The sequence below is a fragment of the Lactuca serriola genome, chromosome 7, assembly GCF_051521515.1.
Source record: "Lactuca serriola cultivar US96UC23 chromosome 7, Lser_US96UC23_V15, whole genome shotgun sequence".
NCBI lineage: Eukaryota > Viridiplantae > Streptophyta > Magnoliopsida > Asterales > Asteraceae > Lactuca > Lactuca serriola.
The window spans coordinates 164950685-164961758 of record NC_136414.1 but is presented as its reverse complement, the minus strand read 5'-3'; the positions used below and the strand labels follow the sequence as shown (position 1 = coordinate 164961758).

General features: G+C 37.2%; 1 non-coding gene across 1 annotated transcript; it reads right to left on the bottom strand.

Moving 5' to 3' along the window:
* Positions 1–2858: 2858 nt before the first annotated feature.
* LOC145065083 (small nucleolar RNA R71) lies at positions 2859–2965 on the bottom strand. The gene has a single exon (XR_013688235.1). It is a non-coding gene; the product is annotated as a small nucleolar RNA R71 (small nucleolar RNA).
* Between the last annotated feature and the right edge of the window lie 8109 nt (positions 2966–11074).

Here is an 11074-nt window from a genome sequence, read left to right as displayed (position 1 = left end):
AATAAATTTATTTATTGTGGGTTGAAAACCCTATATGCTCACCAGACTCCCAAACCTGATCCACTCAGCTTTCTATATTACAAGTAGTGGAACAAGAGCACAGTTGGACAATGACGAGAAATTTTGGATTATAGGCCAGTAGATGTAAATAACCATTGTAAGGCCTATATTATATTATTTATGCTTTTGGTCTATATCGATGTGGACATCCCGAGTTTTGTAATGAAATGAAAAAACATTTCTTTATGAAATGTTTGATAAATTTTTATCATATTATATTTTGGGGACAAATTCCGCAACACCTTTTAAAAGGATTACTCTGATTTTATTTTAAAAAACTTAAACGAAATCGGTCTTTTCTGGCCGAGAAAAATGGGGATGTGATATTGCCATATTTATACATATTTTTAGGCAATATTTAAGTACATTTTTATATATATTTTGGTCATTTGCATAGAATAATGATAATTATAAGGTTAAATTATATTTGACCGCCAAAATAAAAGACATTTTGAAGAAAGGGACTACAAGCGTTAAAGGATGGAACTTTGGAGGTTGAAGGCTTGAAAGACAAGAGAAACACCCAAAAAAGACGTACTCACTACGTGAACAGTTGATGGTTCACGACGTGAGTGAGAACAATTAGAAGATAAGTATCCGGGTGAAGGAATCCTTGACGATCACGATTACTCGGAGTTCACGACGTGAGTTTTAAATTCTCACGACGTGAATGGTGATTTTCCAGAATATATATATATATATAATATATATATATATATATATATATATATATATATATATATATATATATATATATATATCCTTCTCCATTACGATTTGGAACAACTTTTGCTGGCTTAGGAGGATTCCTGGAGATGAAATTCAGAGAAAAAGAAGCTCTGGAAGTGGGTTTTAACACCAAGGAAGGAAGAGTTCATAATTTGTCTTATAGATTGGTACATTTAAATATGTTTTTGATTATAGAATTCGTTTGTTTAGTTGTTAATATGTCTAGCTAAATCTAGCTGCTTCTGTTAGCTAGATGAAGCTGGAACTCATGGTTTTAATGCATTAGACTTAACTTTACTTGTTGGTGATATGCTTGTGTTGATTGATTTTACCTAGCATGCTTGAATTAGTTATTTGATTGCTTTGAATTCTAGTTCTGTGTAGTTAGTGAACACAAATCTGCATGAACTTGAATACCTAATAATATAGTGAACACTAGTTTATTGGAGCTAAGATCAAACCAATCTTAGATTAGTAATTGAATCATTAAATCAAGCTGTGTTAGAGAACTCATATTATGACTGTAATTGTGTTTAAGATTAATCAATCTTTCATGGCTCCAATCTTAATTAATAATTGATTATGTGTTAACTATTGTATGACCATAAATAGATTTACATGAATTTATTAATCATTGGTAGATTTAGAATAAAATTACTAATACTTTTTAAATTGGTCACCAACAATAATAATTATAGTTAATGTATAACCATTGAGTGAAAGCAGATTCGAACTAACAGAAGTGCTTTGTTTATTAATTGAGTTTCGTTAAAGGATTAAGTTCATCTAAACTTGCAAAATTAGATAAAAACCCCTTCTTAGTTTATGAATAATTAGATTAATTTAGTAGTAAATAGATTAATTAATAACACTGTTCCATGTGATCGACACCCAACTTACCAAACTATTCTATAATTTGACTAGGTACACTGTCTAGGTGTATTTTAGTTAGTTAGTTAGTTAGGTTATAAATTTAAAATTTGGTGTAGCTATTTGCACACATTAAGTTTTTGGCGCCGTTGCCGGGGAACGGATTAGTTTATTATTTGTTTATTTGCTTTAGGTTAATCGATCCTTTTTGTGGAATAAAACCTGCAAAAAGTTAATTTTCCAGCAAAGTTTTTATTAGCATAAGTTTTATTTTTTTCTGTTTGTCCAGTTTTCACGACGTGAGGGCACTTCTCACGACGTGAATATAGTAGTTATCAGTTTATTCATTTAGTTGATATTTTCTTTAAATTCTAGGAAAGTTTGATTTTTTTTTTCTGATTAACAGAACTCACGACGTGAGAACTGTGATTTTTAGCTTTCTTTAGTTTTTAGTTTATTTTTCTGTTTTAGTTCGTTTTTACGTTGTCTTTATAGATTGTTTGTACTAGTTCTTGACCAGAGGCTCAAACACACCTTTGGTGCCACCACTTGAAGATCTGGAGTCAGCCCTTCACAAAAACAAGAATAAGAACGTGAAGGAAGATCACGCGCCAAAGAAGACGCCATTGCAAGAACTTAAATCAACCTTTTCAAGGAAGTCGGGGAAGAAGATAGGAGAGTCAAGTTCAACCCCAAAGGATAAAAGCAAAGTTGAAGAATTTGGTCCAGTTTCTAACCCACACGAATCAGAATACGAGTCAGACCCAGAATTTGAAATATTCGCGAGTGAGCCCAAAGACGAGCAAGAGGACGAAATGTTAGACATTGAGGAGATGTCAATGGGAGATTACAAGAAGCAGATCCGAGAAGATGTGGGTCCCCCTTTAGTCCAACCCGCAATACCTGCCACTGCCACATTCGAGCTGAAGGGACACATCTTGACTGCACTGAAGGATATCCCATTTTGTGGGAAGGATCATGAGGATGCTTTTAAGCATCTTGATGAAGTAAATAACATTGCGGATTACTTCAATGTCCCAAATGTCAATAGAAACATCGTCTTGCTTAGGATGCTTCCCATTACTTTCAAGGGAGCTGCTACAGAGTGGTTAAAATCACTTCCACCGGGTACGATCACCACTTGGGCTCAAATGCGTGAGCAGTTTCTTGACCAATTTTGCCCACCATCCAAGATAGCTAAACTCAAGAAGGCAATAGCCAACTTTGAACAAAATCCAGAGGAGTCATTATACGAAGCATGGGAGCGTTACAAAGGCTTGCTCAGAAATTGCCCTCAACATGATCTTAATGTCCAACAAGAGATGTCAATCTTCTATGATGGGGTCAACGTTATGACAAGGTAACTCCTTCATTCTCAAGGACCTTTGACAAAGAAAAATCCAAGGGAGGTTAAGGAGCTGATTGAGGAATTCGCGAAGCACTCTCGTGAGTACCACAACCCTAGGCAAGATGGAATCAAAGGCGGTGGAGGGGCCCAAACTGAAGAAATAGCAGCTATGATGGCTATGCTAAATAATATGGACCGGAGGTTGACACAAATGGACCACTCAATTCATGCCATAAGAGTTGGTTGCGAGAGGTGTAATGGTCCACACTTGACCAAGGACTGCAATTTGGATGAGTATGGGAATAAAAAGGCTCAAGTATGCTACTCGAGTGGGGACAAGTATGATGAACACTGGAGGAAACCAAAGAAAGAGTGGTTGTCATATGAAGATATAAGAAGCAAAAAGAAGAGAAGTATAGGCAAACAAGCCAAGGCTTATACCAAAAGGAGTAGCCACCAGCTGAAAAAAAAAACCCCGATCTAGAGACCATGTTAGTTAAGTTTATGGAAGCTTCAGAAAAGAGACACGATGCTACCGATTCTGCTATTGATGAACAAAGAACTTTGATGAAGAATCATCACGCAATGATGGTAGAACAGCAGGCTCTAATAAAAAATCAACAAGTCTCCATAAATAATCTTGAAGTGCAACTTGGTCAACTAACTACTTTGGTTCATGAGAAGCTTTCCCCGAAAAATCCTGAAAAGAAGACCCAATCTCATGTAATGGCCTTAGATACAGTAGAAGAGGCCATCTTTGAGTTTCTAGAGGTGTTAGAAGTGGAGCCACAACAACCCGATCAAAAGCCAAAGAAGCCAAGACTCGAAAAAGAAGAAGCTGTTGGAACACGCAGTTCACGACGTGAGCCACTATGCTCACGTCGTGGGATCTGTCTGAACAGAAAAATTTCGTCTTTGTTCCAGCATATTAGCCACCTTTGTCGTTTCCTTCCCGAGCTGCCCTTAGTCCGCTGGAAAGAGAGCATATAGAGTTTATTAAGCACGTGAAGGGTATCCCGATTAATACTCCCTTTGTCGAGTCGTTATCAAAAATTCCCGAATATGAAATTTTTTTACAAGACTTGATAAACACTCGTCAGCAACTAAAGAAGAATTCCAAAGTTATTCTAAGTGAGCAAAGTTCAAGGGTTGTATTGGGAGATATACCTAAGAAGATGGGGGATCATGGACGACTCACTCTTCCATGTGAGTTTGGGAACAACATGAAGGTTTATGCTTTAACCGATTCTAGGGCTAACATAAATTTGATGCTTTATTCATTTTATCAAAAGTTGGATATTTAGAAGTTGAAGGCTACAACAATGACTATTCACATGGCAAACCGTTCAGTGACACAGCTCCGGGGCATTGTAGAAGATATTTTAGTAAAAATTGGGAAATTCATTTTTGCAATAGACTTTGTGGTAGTGGACATGAAAGAAGATCCCAACGTACCAATTATTCTTGGCCGCCCGCTGCTAAACACTGCTGGAGTTCTTGTTGATATTCAGGAGTCTAAGCTCACCTTGAGGGTTGGAAATGAAAAAAAAAATTGGAATGGAAGATGGCTTTCAAGGGAATCATGCTCATGAAGAAGTGTTCAACATGGATGAAGATGATGAACTTGAAGAATTAGAGAAGCTCATGGAAGAAGAGATCAAGAAAATTCATCAAGTCAAAAGAACAAAACCAAGAGCAGCTGTTCCATATTTAGTTGAAGTCATTGCATACACGAGTCCAGTTTCTTGGGTGAGCAAGGAAGATGATAAGATTACAAGTGATGAAGAGCAGATTACTTCAAAAGTAACAATTCCAGTGGGGAAAGAAGAAAAGAATGCAATGGAGTGCAAGGAAGAGACTAAAGGGACCAAACGCAAGCTTGATGAAGATGGTGTAAAGGCTAAAAAGGAGAATTCGAAGAAGGCGTACAAAAGACGAGTTCAAGCTTACAAGAGGCATTTCAAGGAACAAAATATATTAGTGGTGGATTCTTCAGAGGACTCAACGTAGGAGGCACGGAGTCCAGCTCATGACTCCAAGAAAAATAAATGCTTCGCGGGAGGCAACCCGAGTTTGGTTTGCAATTTTTTTCTTTTCTTTTTAATTTTTGCATTTTAGTCTTAGAAGCATAAATCATATCATCCAACTCACTTTGTTCATAATTAAACACTGAGTGTGGGGTCCCTAAAAATGAAGTGTTAATAATTAAGGATTTAGTTAATAGACAAACTTGATTTAATAGTATTTTTTCCGTACAGTATTCACGACGTGAATAGTTAAGGATTCACGACGTGAATTCTGAATAAGTCGGATAAGATAAAAATGATGCATATCAGCCCGTTTTCTATTAAACTTATTGGCCCAAGACTAATCCATTATTAATAAGGAATGCATGGCCCAAAATTCAGCCCAGATAGGACTCACGACGTGAATCCTTAAGAACTCACGACGTGAGTGTTGAAAAATACGGGACCACAGATTAAGGGGATAAGAATCCCTTTGACCCTCTTTTCTTTAATCCCCACGAAGTGAACACAGGATCTGGTAGCCCTTGCTCCAATTTTGGCCGACAATCACACGAGTTTTGTTTTTGCTTACCTCATACTACAATCTAAGGTAACACTTCTTAATTCTTAAAGTTAATTTTTCTTTAATAGTTAAACTTAGGGTTAGGGTTTGTTAGTTAGTTGAAATGTATGAAATTTGCCCTAGAATTCGTGGATTAGCCTTGGTATGTTAATGAATTATGGTCGAAGTTATCATAGGAGTAAACCCCATTAGTAATGTGACCAGATCAACCCCTGATTTTTGCGATTCTGCTTGCTGAAGTTGTGAACTCACGACGTGAATCCTAAAGGATTCACGACGTGAATCTTGGGACTGTACATTTTCAGTTCTGTTAATTTCTAAACTTGTGGGTTGTTTCTTTTGGGTGTGTTTGTTGCTTGTTTTTGCAGAAATGGGTCCTAGAAGGAAGGCACCTCTTGGAGTTGCGGGTTTGCACCCGTTTTACAATTTTCCCACCACAATGTCCTGCGACATCTTGACCCGATGGAACAACAAATTAGGGTGGCTCTACAACCACGAGATTGTTGTTGCTCCTACAATCAATTGGACGCGGTTGAGGGAAGTCGGGATCGTGGAAAGGCTGTCCCCATTTTTGACAAAAATATTTATTGGAGATGGATACTCGTTCACTTGTTCGGGTTGGCACAATCCATTTTGAATTCAAGAGTGGATATATAAGGAATTTTGTGTTGAGTTTTTCTCAACAGTGACATTCCAGGAGACAGTCCAAGACCCACATTGGCTGCAATCTTTGGTGTTCCGGTTGGGGGGTGAGTACCGGGAGTGCAGCCTCGTTGAATTTGCTTGGAGAATTGGACTATATGATCGACAAGAGGCAATGACTCCCGAATTTGGTATGTTCTTGAGCGCGGCCACTAGAGGATATACGGAGGGTGTCACTGGATATGCTTTCTGGCATAATATTGCATCCGGAATGTTTAATTCCGGAGTGTCTCCCGAGAGCAGTATTCGGTCCCCTATCCATCGCTTACTCCACCGTTTCATCACATTCTCCATCAATCATATGAGGCATGGAGATAAAGTAACAGAAAAAAATTTATTCTTCTTATGGTGTATCTTGCATCCCGGAGTGTGTTGCAACATTCCTTATTTTCTGGCACGTTTTCTGGCCGGGTCTGCAGCTAGTTCGCGCCCTGGGAGCCCCATTTGTGGAGGGAAATTTATTACGCGTTTAGCCCGCTCGTATCATTTGGTTGTTCCTGATATTACTCATTCCATGACTTTGTGTGGATGAGCATGAGTTTGGCATGGGGTATTTGGAGACTATGCGGGTTGTCAGAAACTTCGGGTCGCATTAGGGAATAGTACCTTCAGATGGTGAGGGTGATGATGGTGATGACCAGCCGGCCAACCAACCTGAACCACAACTGAGGCCGAGGCGCAGGAACGTAAGAGGAAGGGGAGAATGCGGGCAACCAATAGATCCACCCGCATCCATGGTGGGAGCACCTTTTGGGGGTGACATGGTTGGTTATTTTGACCAGTTATATTTGAGTGTCAATTGGATTGGTGGTACCATGGAGAACGTTGTTTGACACCTTGGAGTGGAGCAGCCGCCTCATTTGGGGTATCATTACCCGATTTGCCCGAGGTGGACGGAGTATAGAGGACATGGAGCCGACGGAGCAGGCACTAGCGGGGTGAACGAGGATGACAAGGATGATTGATCGTGTTTTTATTATTTTAGTTTTATTTGGTTTAGTTTTATGTTCTTTTTGTTTGTTTTGGATTGTAAAACTATTTGGGTATTATGTTACTTTTTCTCTTATTGGTTGCTATTTTTCAGCATTACTAGGAGCGCGTATAAATGATGACGAGATACGAGTGCATATGTGATTAGTCGGGACTGTTTAAAGTCGAGAGTCGAGACCCATAATTTAAATTAAGTGTGGGGTGAGGCAAATGAGAAGAAATTTGGAGAGAATAGTTGAAATTAATAGGGTTAGAAGAGTCTTAATCCATTAAGACATGGGGTAAATATAAGAAGTGAGAAGAAAGGTTGAGGGGAATACATTTCTAAGAATCCAGTTCTCACGTCGTGACCCTTTTGGTGTTCACGTCGTGAGTCATTATCTGCTTACTTTCAGAACCCGTTTCCAATCGAATTCACGTCGTGGCCATTTACATACTCACGTCGTGATTTTGTACTTTTCACAAAAATAATCATATTTTTCTATATTCCTTATGTGGTTCACCACCATTCTTTTTGGGAATATTATGAAGCTGATAATGGCTTATCTCGCGTGTTCAAGATCCAATCGAATTCACGTCGTGGCCATTGTGCACATTTTTCTGCACCACATCTGTTGAAGATTGAAGACTCGATTCCATATTTTGCTGGTACATTACTTATCTCGCGTGTTCAAGATCCAATTTTCTATTTTTCAAAGTTTGTATTCAAGATGCACATTCCATCCACACTTTTGGAGATGATCACGCCACCATCCCAGGGGAGTCTGTTCCTTTTTCTCCCTTCTCTTAATTTTTATATGAATTTAAGCATACAATGAGGGCATTGTATGAAATAAGTGTAGGGTAGGGGTAAAGAGTTAATTGCTAGATAATGGTAAATTTTGAAATTTTTAATAATTAAATCTAGTAATAATAATCTGAACTATAGTTGTTAGTGTTATATGGGATGATTCGATAAGAGCTCAAATGTTTAGTTGAGCCAATACACGTTATAGTGCATTTGTGGCCTCCTTTATTTTAGTGAAATCATGGAACAAAAACATGACCTTGCATAGTTTGAGGGATGCAAAATGTTTAGCAGCCTGAACCTGAAATGTATCCAGGAAAGATATGTCTTAACCAATAAAGGTTGAAGTTAAGCGCCCTTGTTTAAGCATGTAGGTTTTTGAGTGAAAAAAAAAGTGAGTATACATGTAAAAAAATGAGAGAGAAATTACCAAAAAGTGAAAAAAATTGAAGAATTTTGGAGCATAAAAGTACCAAGTTTGAAAATCAAAGATCAAAATTCCAAATAATCAAAAGTTGAAGATACCAAAAGTTATATATGGTGAATTTAAGCGATCAAAGATCAAACATCAAAGAAGTGAAGAATTCCAAGAGCTCCAATGTGGTATCTAAAGTTGTAATTTCTAGATTACGTATGCTTGGGCAGCTTAACCAAAAATATCTTGAGGTTAAAAAGCTTTCTGAGGATGGATTCGGAGGGTTGCATAAAATGAACATTGTTCAAAAGAAGTGGGTAATTGTTTATGAAGATTGTGAGTATTTAAAGTATGGGGTACTTTAGGAAAATTTTAGACACAAATGCATGCGTTGAGGTCTTGGCATAATGGCTGAGCTGGAATTGGATTGTTTTATGAAATGCTAGTAATGAAGGTTTGAGTTTAAATAAGTAGATTTGCTTGAGGGCAAGCAAAGCCTAAGTGCGGGGTATTTTGATATTTCCATACTTATACATATTTTTAGGCAATATTTAAGTACATTTTTATATATATTTTGGTCATTCGCATAGAATAATGATACTTATGAGGTTAAATTATATTTTGCAGCCAAAATAGAAGACATTTTGAAGAAAGGGACTAAAAGCGTTAAAGGATGGAACTTTGGAGGTTGAAGGCTTGAAAGACAAGAGAAACACCCAAAAAAGACGTACTCACGGCATGAATAGTTGATGGTTCACGACGTGAGTGAGAAGAATTAGAAGATAAGCATCCGGGTGAAGGAATCCTTGACGATCACGATTACTCGGAGTTCACGACGTGAGTTTTAAATTCTCACGACGTGAATGGTGATTTTCCAGAAAATATATATATCCTTCTCCTTTACGATTTGGAACAACTTTTGTTGGCTTAGGAGGATTCCTGGAGACGAAGTTCAGAGAAAAAGAAGCTCTGGAAGTGGGTTTTGACACCAAGGAAGGAAGAGTTCATAATTTGTCTTATAGATTGGTACATTTAAATAAGTTTTCGATTATAGAATTCGTTTGTTTAGCTGTTAATATGTCCAGCTAAATCTAGCTGCTTCTATTAGCTAGATGAAGCTGGAACTCATGGTTTTAATGCATTAGACTTAGCTTTACTTGTTGGTGATATGCTTGTGTTGATTGATTTTACCTAGCATGCTTGAATTAGTTATTTGATTGCTTTGAATTCTTGTTCTGTGTGGTTAGTGAACACAAATCTGCATGAACTTGAATACCTAATAATATAGTGAACACTAGTTTATTGGAGCTAAGATCAAACCAATCTTAGATTAGTAATTGAATCATTAAATCAAGTTGTGTTAGAGAACTCATATTATGACTGTAATTGTGTTTAGATTAATCAATCTTTCATGGCTCCAATCTTAATTAATAATTGATTATGTGTTAACTATTGTATGACCATAAATAGATTTACATGAATTGGTTAATCATTGGTAGATTTAGAATTAAATTACTAATAATTCTTAAATTGGTCACCAACAGTAATAATTATAGCTAATGTATAACCATTGAGTGAAAGCAGATTCGAACTAACAGAAGTGCTTTGTTTATTAATTGAGTTTCGTTAAAGGATTAAGTTCATCTAAACTTGCAAAATTAGATAAAAAACCCCTTCTTAGTTTATGAATAATTAGATTAATTTAGTAGTATATAGATTAATTAATAACACTGTTCCATGTGATCGACACCCAACTTACCAAACTATTCTATAATTCGACTAGGTACACTGCCTAGGTGCATTTTAGTTAGTCAGTTAGTTAGGTTATAAATTATAAAATTAGTGGGTACTCCCGTGCACATCAGGATGTCACACATCAATTTCATTCTGAAATCATTTTCAGTCTGATACCAATTCCATTCCGAAATAATTTTCGATTCCAATATTATTTTGCCCTTACTTTGAATCTTGTATAAACTTAAACAAGTGTGTAGTCCACACCTTCCTTACTTGTTTAATATTATCAAGATTAGCGAAACAATTCACCAACAATTACTATATTAAAACACTCAAACCTACAGGTTTAGAACATCCTGACGGTCACAAGGAGTGGTAGAGTCGTTAATAACGAAGGAGGTCGAGCACCTTAAAATGCCGGAGCATGAGCTGCTTAGTTCCTAATGGATGAAGTTCAATTGATGTTGCATAACATGATAGATCAGAAAAAGTGTGAGTTTATGGATTTCCTAAATCAGGAGCTAACAAATGCTAGAGGAGGAGCACCAGTGATTAATAAATTGATAGTCATTGAAAGAGTCAACAATGGATCGGTTCCCTCTCATCCAACAACGGTTCATGAAAGGGAACTATGAATCGGAAAGTCATCAAGGAATACTCCCTCCTCCGAAAGATTTATAGATGCGAAGGAATGATGAACCTAGAGGCTATTGCAAGTATAAGGACTTCACGACTTGCAAGCCGTCACCATTTAGTAGGAAAGAGGGTCCAGTAGAAGTCATGAACTGGATTTAAAAAATGAAGCTTTCCTTCATAACCTGCGGTTGCATGGGAAAGTTGCAAACCA